The sequence below is a fragment of the Cebus imitator genome, unplaced genomic scaffold (genome assembly GCF_001604975.1).
Source record: "Cebus imitator isolate Cc_AM_T3 unplaced genomic scaffold, Cebus_imitator-1.0 Scaffold20, whole genome shotgun sequence".
NCBI lineage: Eukaryota > Metazoa > Chordata > Mammalia > Primates > Cebidae > Cebus > Cebus imitator.
In genome coordinates, this window is record NW_016107335.1 from 8,495,931 (window position 1) to 8,508,975 (window position 13,045).

Below are 13,045 nucleotides of genomic sequence, written 5' to 3' on the forward strand. Positions count from 1 at the left end.
GCGGATGTTGAACAATGAAAACACATGGATACAGGCAGGGGAGCATCACATACTGGGGTCTGTCGGGGGGAAATAGGGGAGGGACAACGGGGGGTGGGGAGTTGGGGAGAGATAGCATGGGGAGAAATGCCAGATATAGGTGATGGGGAGGAAGGCAGCAAATCACACTGCCATGGGTGTACCTATGCAACAATCTTGCATGTTCTTCACATGTACCCCAAAAACCTAAAATGCAGTTTTAAAAAAATAATAATAATTAGGATCACCTATGAATAACTAAGATCACATATGAGTAACTAATAACTACTATGGTTGTACTTCTAGTTACTTTCTTTTTTATTATTTATATGGAAATAGGCTGAGGCTTCGTGCTCCTGCCTCAGCACTTATGGGATCTCCCCGCTACACCTGCGTGGTGGCTCATGTCTGTGGTCCCAGCTACTCAGGAGGCTGAGGCTGCAGTGAGTCCTAACTGAGCCACAACACTCCAGCCTGACTGACAGAGTGAGAGCCTATCTAAAATTTTAAAACAAAACAAAACATATTTGATAAGTCAACATCAAGGGAAAACATGAGTCCCAGAGCAGAAAGCCCCTCAGGACTAAAAGATTGAACACAGGAAGAAAGAAATCTGAAAAGATTCTGTTTGCTACCTCTGCTCAACAGTTACTTTCTTCCAGTCTTCATCTTCAACCCTTTGGTGAGAAGCCACCTTGGGAGGAGGTGGTGTCTCCAGGCTGTCATTCCTAATCCTGAGACGCTGGAGAAGGAGGGCTGGAGAGAGAGCGCAGAGGGCAGCTGCTCCCTCTGCAGCAGTTTTCGTCAGCACCTAGCAGGACATTTTCTACCACTTTGATATTATTGTGAGGACATGTGCCCTGCTAAGCGGGCTGCTGGCTGAAGGAGAGACAAGCGCAAAATTTGTTTGTTTCGAGACAGGGTCTTGCTCTGTCTCCAGGGCTGGAGTGCAGTGGTGCAATCACAGCTCACTGCAGCCTCAACCTCTCAGGCTGGAGCAATCCTCCTACCTCCTCCCAAGAAGCTAGGACCACAGGCACACACCATCACATCCAGCTAATTCTTTTTTTGTAGAGACAGGGTCTCCCAGTGTGGCCCAGGCTGGTCTCAAACTCCTAGACTCAAGCAATCCTCCTGCCTTAGCCTCCCAAAGCACTGGGATGACAGGCATGAGCCACAATGCCCGGCTCAAGAGCAGAATTTTGAATAAGTTTTTTCCAGCCTGTTCTCTCTCTGGTGTCTGGGCAACCAGCTGCAGCCCTCAACCCGACTCGGCGCCTACATTCAACACAGCTCCCCTGGGCTTTGCTCACAGGTTTTCTTGTTTGTTTTGGGTTGAGTGGGGGTGGGGGTGCTGCTGTTGCTGCTGAGGCGGATGGTGGTTTATTGCCAAGTAAGACAAAGTGCCCTCTTTTTATTGCACTGGTGACTTTTCTTTGCCTTCTTAGCTGGCTGCAAAGGCCTAAAAGAGTCAAGTTGCTTCTGGAAGATTCTAGAGAGATATAGGCAGGCACAAGAGGCCCACAGACAATAATCAGGAGTGGAAATAGAAAGTTCTTAAACTCTAAGCGATTAATAGTGTTAGCAAACAGCTTTGTGAAGGTTAAAGCTATGAGTGAACGGTAGTTAAAAGCAGGCAAGAGACCTGATTTTGAAATGAAAAACCCCACCAAAAGAAAAGGGATACCCAAACAGAGAGGGAGGGATAATTCCTGGACAATTCCACAGCTGCTTCGTATTGTTAGATATGGTGAACCCCAAGTTTCTCTTCAAAGAATCAGTACGTTAGTATGTTCAGCTCTCTTGTTCTTTAATTCTCTATTTTAAAGTTTAACTTCCTTGTATTTCCAATAAACAACCTTCTCCACTGGTTCTAATCAGTAGTTCACATCTGTTCCCCCAGCCCCTGGCTCCATCCTGACTCATCCCAGTCACCTGCTCCGGTTACCTGCTCTGGTCACCTTCTTTAACCTAGGTCACCCCTGGCTACCTGCTCTGACCCATCTGTAACCATCCTTCCCACCAAACCATCCCCCACCCACCCTGCCACTCCAGCTCGGACCCCTGCTCTCTTTAAAATAGCCAATCAGGATTAGTCTAGCTTGTGCAGTCTAACCCTAGCCAATAGGGAATGACACAGCAGTAGGGGTGACCCTGGTCAGACGTAAGTACCCCTTTCTTCCCTTGTCCAAACATGCGGTCACCATTGCTCCACACGTGAGCCACATCCTTCTATAGAAGTAAACTGCTTTGCTGAGAGGATTTATATTCTAGTGCCATTTCTTTTGCGGCATCAAAATTTTACTTATAACACTATATTCCCAGGGTTTTCCCACTACCTCACTACTGATTCTTCTTCGTGGGATTTTCCCAAATTCTCCATAATTTTTCACCTATAAAATGTGAGAGCAGGGCTGGGCGCAATGGCTCACACCTGTAATCCCAGCACTTTGGGAAGCCAAGGTGGGCAGATCACTTGACGTCAGGAGTTCAAGACCAGCCTAGTCAACATCTCTACTAAAAATACAAAATTAGCTGGGCATGATGGCACATTCCTTTAATCCCAATTAGTTGGGTGGCTGAGGCAGGAGAATCACTTGAACCCAGGAGGCGGAGGTTGTAGTGAGCCGAGATCACACCACTGCACTCTAGCTTGGGCAACAGAGTGAGACTTTGTCTCAAAAAAATTATTTTTTTGAGTGAGGACAGCTGGATGTGTTGGCTCACACCCGTAATCCCAATACTTTTGGATGTCAAGAAGGGAAGATCCCCTGAGGCCAGGATTTCAAGACCAGCCTGGGAAACAGAGAGAGACTCCATCTTTACAAAAATATTTTTAAAATTAGCTGAGTTTGTGGTGTGTAGCTGTGGTCCCAGCTACTTGGAAACCTGAGGTGGGAGGATCACTCGAACCCAGGAGGTACAGGCTGCAATGAGTTATGATTGCACCATTGCACTCCAGCCTGGATAGCAGAGCAAGACCTCGTCTCGAAAAATATATACAAAAATACAAAACAAAGTAAAATTCTTAAACAGTGAGACTTTCTGGAATGACTTGAGCTCCACTCCAGATTGTTCCTATGTAATATTTGAGATGCATTTCCACAGCACTGCACCAAACAAAAGCTTTCTGAAGGCAAGGTCTATGTCTGTCTTGCTTATGACTCTATTCCAGCACCAAACCGTGTCCTGGTACACAAGGAACGGGAGAATGAGAGGGAGAGGAATGAAAAAAACGCCACTTTTTTATTCCAGGGAGAGGGTGGAACAGGTGTGGCCACCGCCCTCACCCCCACCCCTCCCCACGCGCTCAGGTTGGAGGGAAGCGTCAGTCCTCACGGCTTAAGCCCCTCTTCTGACATGGACACTCATGAGCCAGCTCCTGACACTGGGGACACAGCGAGCGGAAGGAAAGCCCCCCAGTCTCCACCTCTGCCTTCCCCCAGGCCTGGCACTAGACCAACCTGCAGGAGCTCCAGGCCCAGACTGGCCCTATCCCGGAGCTGCATTCAGACACCCCAGGGGTGTGGGAAGGCCACACAGGGGGCATATGGTCACACGCCCACAGCTGCCCCCATGTGGCCTTCCCACAGCTGTGCCAGGGCCCCTGACACCTTGCTGTGGCTGCAGTACTCCCAGGGGACTCACTCTGCAGACAGATAAATGGACATTTGGCTTTCCACTGCAGCTTCCTGAGTTTACTGTTTCTCCTTCTAGGCCTTCTGTTCAGCCACTTCCCTGGTCCTATAGTGGGGGAAATGACACAAGGCCTGAGAGGCTGCAGCTGACTGTGGCAGAGATTCTCACACAGGGGCTTCCCTGGACTCACAGGGGCTCCTGGAATCCAGGAGAATTCCAGGTGGAGTCAGAGACCCCGGCCAGCATGTCCTGACTGCAGGGAGCGACACCTGTGCTCAGAAGGACCTGGTGGCCCAGGTAAGTTTCTTGTTCAGCATGCAGCCCTGGCCTCCTGTGGGTCCTCAGTCATCTGGCCCCTAACCCAATAGAATGGAGGCTTTACCCAGCACCCGGGACAGAGGAAACTGTCACCCATAGTCCCCATTCATGCAGAGTCATTAATTTGCTGCCTGAGGCCAACAGAGACGTTCAAGAGAGTTCCATAACCCTGAAAGGAGCATGAGGGCGAGAAGTCTGGGGACCGCAGAGCCTGAGATAAGGCAGGTCCCACCTGCATCTGGATCCCACTCCCTGTGTGGACTCGCACAAGCTCCTGAGCTGTGCAGCCTCCCAGCTTTGTCATCTGAGTGATGGAGATAGAATTGTTAGCTCATTGCATTGGAGGGAGACCCAAGGGCTCAATGCTGCCAAGCACCAAGGCATTGCCCAGGGTCCCCCATGTGGTGATGCATGCCACAGCATCAGTCTCCTGGTAGGGGCCTGCCAGAAGCAGGGCTGAGGAATGACGGCTCTGGGCAGGGAAACAAGGGCAGAGTCAAGGCTGACTCCACACATGCGGCTGAGCCGCGTGGGGTGAGTGGGGATCTGGAGGAAGAGGCCACCTGAACCATGAAGCTGTGAGATCCCAAAGGGCCCCCCTTGCCTCTGACCAGGGAAGCAGGGCCCTCGGCCCCAGCCTTGGGGACAAACACCTGTTCCTTGGCTCACTTTCCCAGGCTCTCTCCTCTCTGAGAGTTTCACCAGGGTCCCTCTGGAGTCAGTTTCCTGCTGCAAGAGCCCCAGTAGATTCTTCCCTGCCTCTGAATTCCATAGTCACTCCCCACAACCCACACAGGAAATTCCAGCCCTATCTCAGCTGAGGCCACTTCAGGAGCTCTGCCTACTATGCAACAGCCCTCACATCTGCTCTGTGCTGGTGGCGGTGTTATTGTAATCACTGTGACCCCCTCGGGTGTTTTCTTTTGAATATCATTTCTGCCCAGAGAAGGGCAGAAGTCATGAGAGTCTGAGGGTGGCCCCGGGGTTGCTGCCAGCACAGATGCCAAGGGCCTAGGACAAGCCTGGGGCTGGGGCCTGCCAGGTACAGATGGAGCCCATGCCATTCTCTAGGGCAACACTGTCTCATCCTCTGGTCGTGCCCACTTGTCCCTGGAAGCAGGGGTGTCCTCTTCTCTCTCTTCCTTCCCATCTCCTGTGGGCATTCCCCCGCGGTATTCTAGCACAGGCTCCATGTTACCCTCAACCCCTGCCAACACCCACAGATGACGTGGCGGCAACCAGAGCAAGAGTTGGGGCTCACTGCCACAGGGATCAAGAGATCGGAGGTCAAGACCAGAAAGGGTTCTTCAGCAGGAGCTTCCATCGCTCCTGAAAATACGACACGGGCTGAACACAGATTCCAGGGCAGAGACTGATCACCCAGGCACCCTGTGTCTCCCTCAGCACCCGTGATGAACCACACTTCAGAGAGCAAAGGACCCTCAGCCCCTGGCTCGCCCCAGCTGCTCCCACCTCCTCACCTCCTGGCTGGAAAGGCTCCCGCCAGGGCGAAGGCGCAGGCTGATCAGGGAGGATCCCCGGAACTGCTGCCAAAAATCCCATCCTCACGCATCTAGGAGGACTCCTCCCCACTTCTCTGGGCTCCCTGGCTCTGACAACCACGGAGCTGAAGCGAATGAAGCTGTCGCGGCTGGAAAACGGTGATCCGCAGTGTCGGAGGAGGCTGCGGACCCTGGAATGGAAATGAGTCCAGGAGGCGCAGAGCCAGCAGGAACCGGGGCACAGGGCACAGGGCGAGTCCCCACGACAGGAGCCAGGGCTATGGGCTGTCCAGCATGGCCGGCAGGAAAAACAGGAGCCTACACCGCACCCCTCCTGCGGGACCCCCAGCCATGCCCCCCAAACGTATAACCCCAAACCCTTCACGTGGCCTGTGCCTGGGGGAGCACCCCGCGACCTCAAGCGGGAACCAGGCGCCGCGTGTGCAGGGGGCAGAGACACTGAGCGGTGCCCCCACTCCTCTCCCGCGACTTTTCCAAAAGACAGGTCTTCTCCCCTGCAGCCGCCCCTGCGCTCATCTGCTCCCCACCCTCCATTTCTGATCGGTGAATCCTTTCCCTTCTTACCAACTGCTAAGATGTGGCCCGTTAACCAAAATGGTTTCCTTTTTTTTTTTTTTTTAAATATAATAACGAAGACTTATGCTTTATTTTTTTTTTTCTGCTTCTTCTTCACCTGCAGGCAAGAAGTAGGAAAGTGTTAGAAAAAAACAGCCATCCAGGCATCGCTGGCGGCCACGCTTCTCCCTCCCTCCATCACAATCGATAGCTCCCTGCGCGGCCCAGCTGTGCTGAGGCTTCGAATCGCACACACAGCACTGTCACCCTGGTGGCCCTGCCCTCCGGTGTAGGCATTAGCGCTCTGTGCTCTTTGCCGGGAGAGGTGGGTAGAGCCAGAGGAAGAAAAGGCCTGAGAGGCCCCTGACCTTGTTTCCAGCAGCATCAGCCCCAGAGCGGAGGTCGGAGGAGAGGATTTGAGAACACACATGGCCAGGAAGATGAAGGCAGGGAGTTCCCTGAGGCCCCAGGGTTTCCCCTCCCCGGCCCCCCACATACCCGATGGCAGGAGAAGGGCAAGTGAGAGGCAGGCCAGGAAGCCGAGGAGAAGGGGCCGCATCCCACTTCCCAGCAGCACAGCAAGGGGGCTAGGGAGACCCCTGGGAGAAATGGCTCCCCACGGCTCCTAGGAAGGCAGCGCCCGGGCCTCACAGCAGATTCCCACGCCCCGAGCTCCATGTGGAAGCTGCAAAGAAAGGCAGAGCCAAGAGGCCGATGGGCCGGGACCGAGGACCGAGACCAGCGAGAGCCGCTCCTGAAGACCTGCGCCGGGGAACACGCAGATCCCCTGTGCCTCCGCACCGAGAACACTGAAGCTCCACGCCACGTGGGGACGGGCAGTCAGTCATTAAGGGCTTTTCCTTTCCTATCACTGCACAGAATGAGGGCTCCAGAAGGAAATAAGAGTGGACTGTAAGAGATACATGTGTATTTCCTGCAGATCTAAATATGTAAATAAAATGCTTATCAACTACCGAGAGACATTAGACTCATATCCAAGGCAAAAGCAAACGTATGCAGTTTTCTTTTTCAAAGTATTGCTTGTCAACTAATTTCAAGTGGTTTTTGTTTTCTTTCTTTTCAGGGAAAATGGCAAAGCCGGGGTGTCAACAGCTGCAGGCAGCTTCAGGCCTCCACCTGCACTGCCTGCACAGGACGAGAGGATCTGAGGCTGAGACCCCCACCCCCACTGCACAGGACACTTGGGGGGGGTCTGAGGCTGAGATTCCCACCCCCCCTACATAGGACGCTTGGGGGTCTGAGGTTGAGACCCCGCCCACACTGCACAGAATGCTTGGGGGTCTGAGGCTGAGACCCCCACTCCCACTGCACAGGACGCTTGGGGGTCTGAGGATGAGACCCCCACCATCTCTTTTTGGACTTGGGGTTTGGTTGCTCTCAGCCGGGAGTCCCCTCCCTGGCGCATCTCCATCTATATCTTCACCAAAGCTGGAAAAGGAGAGAGAAGCTGCCTGGGATAGTAAAGGTAGATCCCGCTGCTGTTAGCCACCACTCCCAACAAATTAAGGCTTAAAAATCTAAAACTAGTCCTGTTTGACTGGAGTGGCAAGATCAAGGCCACCGTGCAGAAAAGGACAGCTGTGCCCTGAGCAGAAATGGATCTAGAAGGGAGGGAGGGAAAGACAGGTCTAGAAGTAGGACGAGCAGCTCCCCAAGGCCTCACTGCAGATGCCACAAAGGCCAGTGGTGGAACCCGGGGCAGGCTGGCCACACAGGCGCTATGCTGGGCATGGGGAACAAAGGACGTGAATAGAGACATTTAAAGATATTTAACTCCGCAAAATATATAGACATTTAACTCCGCAACTGACCTGCTGTAATGTGCAAAGCAGCAGCAGTTTTTCTTTAACACCCCCGCCCCCCGCCCCTGCCCATAGCCAAGCATTACATGAAGGGAAGCGACGTCTTCCTCTTTTTCGGGGAACATCCAGTGCTGGCCGCATTGGCAAGGATCTACCCGGGGCGAGCGTCCCTGGTGACAGACACACATTGCAAAGTGTCCAAGACCTCTGGCACTGTTGTTAGTTACATCAGACATCCGTCTCCAGCTGGCGGCCGCAGCAGGCTGCTGTGCACATGGTTGCCCTGACCTGAAGTGTTCCTATGCTGACTGACAGGAAGGTTACACACTTCCCCGAGGCTAGGCCCAGGGAGCCGGGGAGTCTGGAATCCAGCCTGCTTCTGCTCCCAAACCACACGGCTGACCATGAGGGCCCTTTCCTTTGACCCAAGTCCTCGCCACAAGCTTTGGGCTTAATCATCCAGCAACCTGTACCCTGACGTTGCCTTTTTTCTTTATTTGCATAAATATTTCTTCTCCCACATATCAAAGTGTCCCCAAGGGTTATGACAGTATGGAGGGGACTCCAGCGGACAGGAATCCTCCTGGTGAGGTGGGGAGGCACACTCTGGCAATGGGGGGCATTCTGTGGTAATGGGGGCATCCGCATGAATGTGACCTCCAATGTGCTGCCAGGCGGACAAGGTCACGAGGAGCAGACTGGGGGGAACAGAGAGACGAGCCCACGCTGACAGCCGGAGAGACCTCAGTGGTCCTTGCTTCCCGGCCTCACGAACTCCAGTGCTCCCACCACATGAGCTGAGAGCTGATGCCGGGATCTGACAAAACCACAGCCAAGGCCAGGCGCGGTGGCTCACGCCTGTAATCCTAGCACTTTGGGAGACGTAGGTGGGCGGATTGTCTGAGCTCAGGAGTTCAAGACCAGCCTGGGCAACATGTGAAACTGTCTCTACTAAAATACAAAAGAAATTAGCCAGGGGTAGCAGCCTGCACCTATAGTCCCAGCTACTCGGGAGCCTGAGGCAAGAGAACCCAGAAACGGAGGTTGCAGTGAGCCAAGATCGCACCACTGCACTCCAGCCTGGATGACAAAGCAAGACGCCATCTCTACAGAAAAAAAACAAAAACAACCCACAGCCAAACGATATCTGGCACATCTCCCCAGAGCACGTTAGATAAAGACGCACAGAGGATAGAGAGTAATTCAACACTTGTAAGGCTTTTTAAGCCAAAACAAACTTCCCCAAGAGCCTGGCTTGCAGATGGTAGCCTCGGGCTTCCCCCACAAGCCGCCCAGCACTTCATCTTCTGTGCTGAGGACTGAGCCTCCTTTGAGAAACAGAATAAAGTTAACTGCGAGCTGTGGCCCCTGGGTCCCCTGACTCCTGGCCTGAGACATTTTCTACTACACCACACAGTACTTGATGACATGCATTCCTGAAGCCTCTGGAATTCTCAGAGTCAGGGTCACAAAAGCCCCTCACTAAGAGGCAGCACAGCATGGTGGAAGGGTTGTGTACTTCGGGGAAGAGAAAGCTGGGTTCCAGGCCCAGGTGGGAGCCAGGGGCAATCATGTGGATGCCCACGCAGGCCCTCCTCACCTCCCGACGGACTGAAGCAGGATGTCCAGGCCAGTCCGCCCTGTCCTCTCCAGCCCCGCCTCCAAGCTCCTGACTGTCCGCTCCTCTGGCTCCTAGTTCTCGCAGGTTCTCTGTCTCAGCATGTACACAGGCACACACACACACACACACACACACACACTCTCACACACTCACATTCATTCACGCACTGACACTAACACACTCGCATACTTGTGTGTGCACATACACACCGACACACTCACACACACACACACTGTCATGGTCACATACACCTGCACGCAGACTCACACACATGCTCAGGCACACCCACACACACACTCCTACATACCCACACACACACATTCTCACACACACACACACACCCCAACACACCTGTTTCCACCATGGCTCCCTGACCACTGCGGAGGGCTCTCTGCTGCCCCCTTCTGGCTCTTGTCGGCTCCGCTTTCAACGCGAGCTTTTTTTTTTTTGAGACAGTCTCCCTCTGTCACCCAGGCTAGAGAGCAGTGGCGTGATCTCACTGCAACTTTCATCTCCCAGTTTCAGGCAATTCTCCTGCCTCTGCCTCCTGAGTAGCTAGGATTACAGGCATGCACCCCCTCGCCTGGGTAATTTTTGTATAATTTTAGTAGAAACGGGGTTTCACCATGTCTGCCAGGCTGGTCTGGAACTCCTGATCTCAGGCGATCCACCCCACTCAGCCTGGCAAAGTGCTGGGATTACAGGCATGAGCCACTGCGCCCAGCCTAGCATGAGCTTTGGTCAAGGAAAGGTGAAGATGTTCCCCTGGCTCCTTACTGCCCTGCGAGGAGTCCGGCCAGGGGCGATCCTCATTTAGGGCTTCCAAGTTTCTCTCCCCTAAAGCAGACCTCACAGTGGACCCAGGGGGTCTTTACAGACTCAGTGAGTTGAAGGCCTAGTTGCCCCTTAGGCAAAATATGGGAGAAATAAGTGCATTCATGCCAGTTATTGAAGCCCACCCAGTACCCTCAGAAAAATCTCCATCCCAGCCAGGAAGCATCGCACTGGGCCCCTGGGGCTGGACACCTGTTCTTCTTTTACTCCAGTGAAGTCTAGCCCTGGATGGGAAAGCAGAAAACCACAGAACCAAGCAGACCCTTTCAGTGGTGCAGCCTGATGGAGGCCTTAGTGGCCTGGTCCCAGGACAGTGACGGGCAGAGCTCCCACCCATGAGGGCAGAAGTCCCCAAAAGGCACAGCCACAGCACACAGTTTACCATGGACAGGTCACCAACTCAGCTCACTGCAACCTCCATCTCCTGGGTTCAAGTGACTCATGCCGCAGCCTCCTGAGTGGCTGGGATTGCAAGCAAGCCGCACATACCCAGCTAATTTTGGTATTCTTTTTTTTAGTACCGACAAGATCTCGCCATATTGGCCAGGCTGGTCTCAAGCTCCTGACTGCGGGTGATCCGCCTGCCTCAGCCTCCTAATGTGCTGGGATTACAGGCGTGAGCCACCCACCGTGCCTGGCCAAGGAATAAGTTTTAGTATTTGATAGTACAGTAGGGAAAATATAGTTAACAATAATTTATTGTATATTCCAAAATAACTAGAAGAGAAGAATTATGACATTCCCAAAGCAAAGATGAATCTTTGAGGTGATAGATGTCACGGTTATCCAAGCTTGATTATTCCACATTGTATATAGGTATCAAATATCATATGGGACCTAAAAATATATACAATTATTATAAATCAATTAGAAATTCTAACTAAATAGAGTAGGCACACAGAGAGACCCTCTGGGTGTGGAAGAGCAGAAAGGGAGGGGTTGCTGGTGAGTACAAGAGAACCACTGCAGGGACTCACCAAAGAATGAGGAGGGGCAGAGGGGCGGCTTTGACCTCTTCCTCCAGCTCCTGGGTTATTTCATCCAGCCCCAGCCCCAATTGGCCCCCCTGACATCTACACAAACGCACACGCACACACTATTCCGCTGAGCTCCCCATCCTTTCACCTACCCAAAAGCAAGGACTCTTTCCTCTGTGGGCCTGGATGTCACTAAGGTGACCATAGCCGCCAAGCAGATGAACAGCCACGACCTCATCTCAGCTCACTGCTGGCTTCTTGCAGGGGTAGCTCAGGTGACTGCCCTGTTCCCTCTGGCCCTGCCCACGCACCTGGCCAGAGCAGAGGCGTCACATGATTGATCCCGTGAAGTGTGTGAGAATGAGGCCACAAGTCACGTTCCACTTCTCCATTAGGGCGAGGGGCTCTCCAGACCCCTCAAAACACACCCATGTTCACAGGTGAAGGACTCCAGAGTGTTGCCCGCTCCTTTCCACCCCTGTTGCTGTCAGGAAAACCCAGGCATCCTGGCATCCAAAGTTCCTGTAGCTTCTCCAGGGCCACACAGAGTGCCTGGAAATTCGTGTGTGTGCTACAATTTCACACTCCGTTGTCTTGGGGCTGCCTTATTTTTGTTCCAGGAAAATGTCCATTATTACCCAAAATTGTCAATAAAAGTGATGTTTGCACTTTCAATGTAAAAAACAAAACAAAACAAAAAAACGGGCATGGTGGCTCATGCCTGTAATCCCAGCACTTTGGGAGACTGAGGTGTGTGGATCGCCTGAGCCTAGGAGTTCAAGACCACCCTAGGCAACACGGCAAAACCCCGTCTCTACAGAACATACAAAAAAAAATCGGCAATCATCCACAGCCCTGATGCCTGCTCACTGGGTGGGGAGACTCAAGGCAGCCCCTTGTACACCAGGCTCCAAGTGGCAGAGCCCACACCGGCCACCCTCCCTCCCTTCCCCGCACCCCATTTGGATTGGCTTCCTGGGGCTGCCTTCACAAATCACCACACACTGGGTGACTTAAAGCACAGAAAACTACTGTCTCACAGTAGATTTGGAGGCCACAAGTCCAACATCAAGGCACAGCAGGGCCCTGTTCCCTCTGAAACCTGCAGGGGTTCCTTCACAGAAGACTCACAGGCGATTGAGGAAGATTTCTCTGTCTACAGCCTGGTCCACAATAAAAGTCAGGGTTAGGACGGGTGAGACACCCAACAGCATGACTGGAGCCACCCCTGTAACTATCCAGAAATTTGCAGCCCAGGGTAAAGCACAAATAAATGGGCACAGAAAGATGTTCCAGGATAGAGGAACATCTACAGAGAGGTAGCCACCTGGTCATCCTCCACCTGCTGGAGGTTTGCAGATGCCCTGATGCCGCACCCCCATCCCTCCCTAGCACCCTCCTCTACATGCACACAGACGCTTAACAAGAGCACCTGTAACTCTCCACAGACCAGAGTACCAGGGAGGCCATGCCCCTGCGAGATGCTGCAGCCAAGGCCGGATGGAAAGGTGACGGGTAAGCATCCCTCTGTTCTTGCTCTATGGTTGGCGTCTGAGACCCACCTGCCAGGGTTCCCCAGCAGGATCGAGCTCCAGTGGCCCAAAGTGGACATGAGCTTACCACTCACCCTCCAGCGGCCTCCTCTCTTTCTCAGGTTCCCATTCCCCCATCAGGGTTTCTCGGGATCAACTCTCAAATAAACTACCTGCGTTTAAATCCTTAATTCAGGGAGAATCA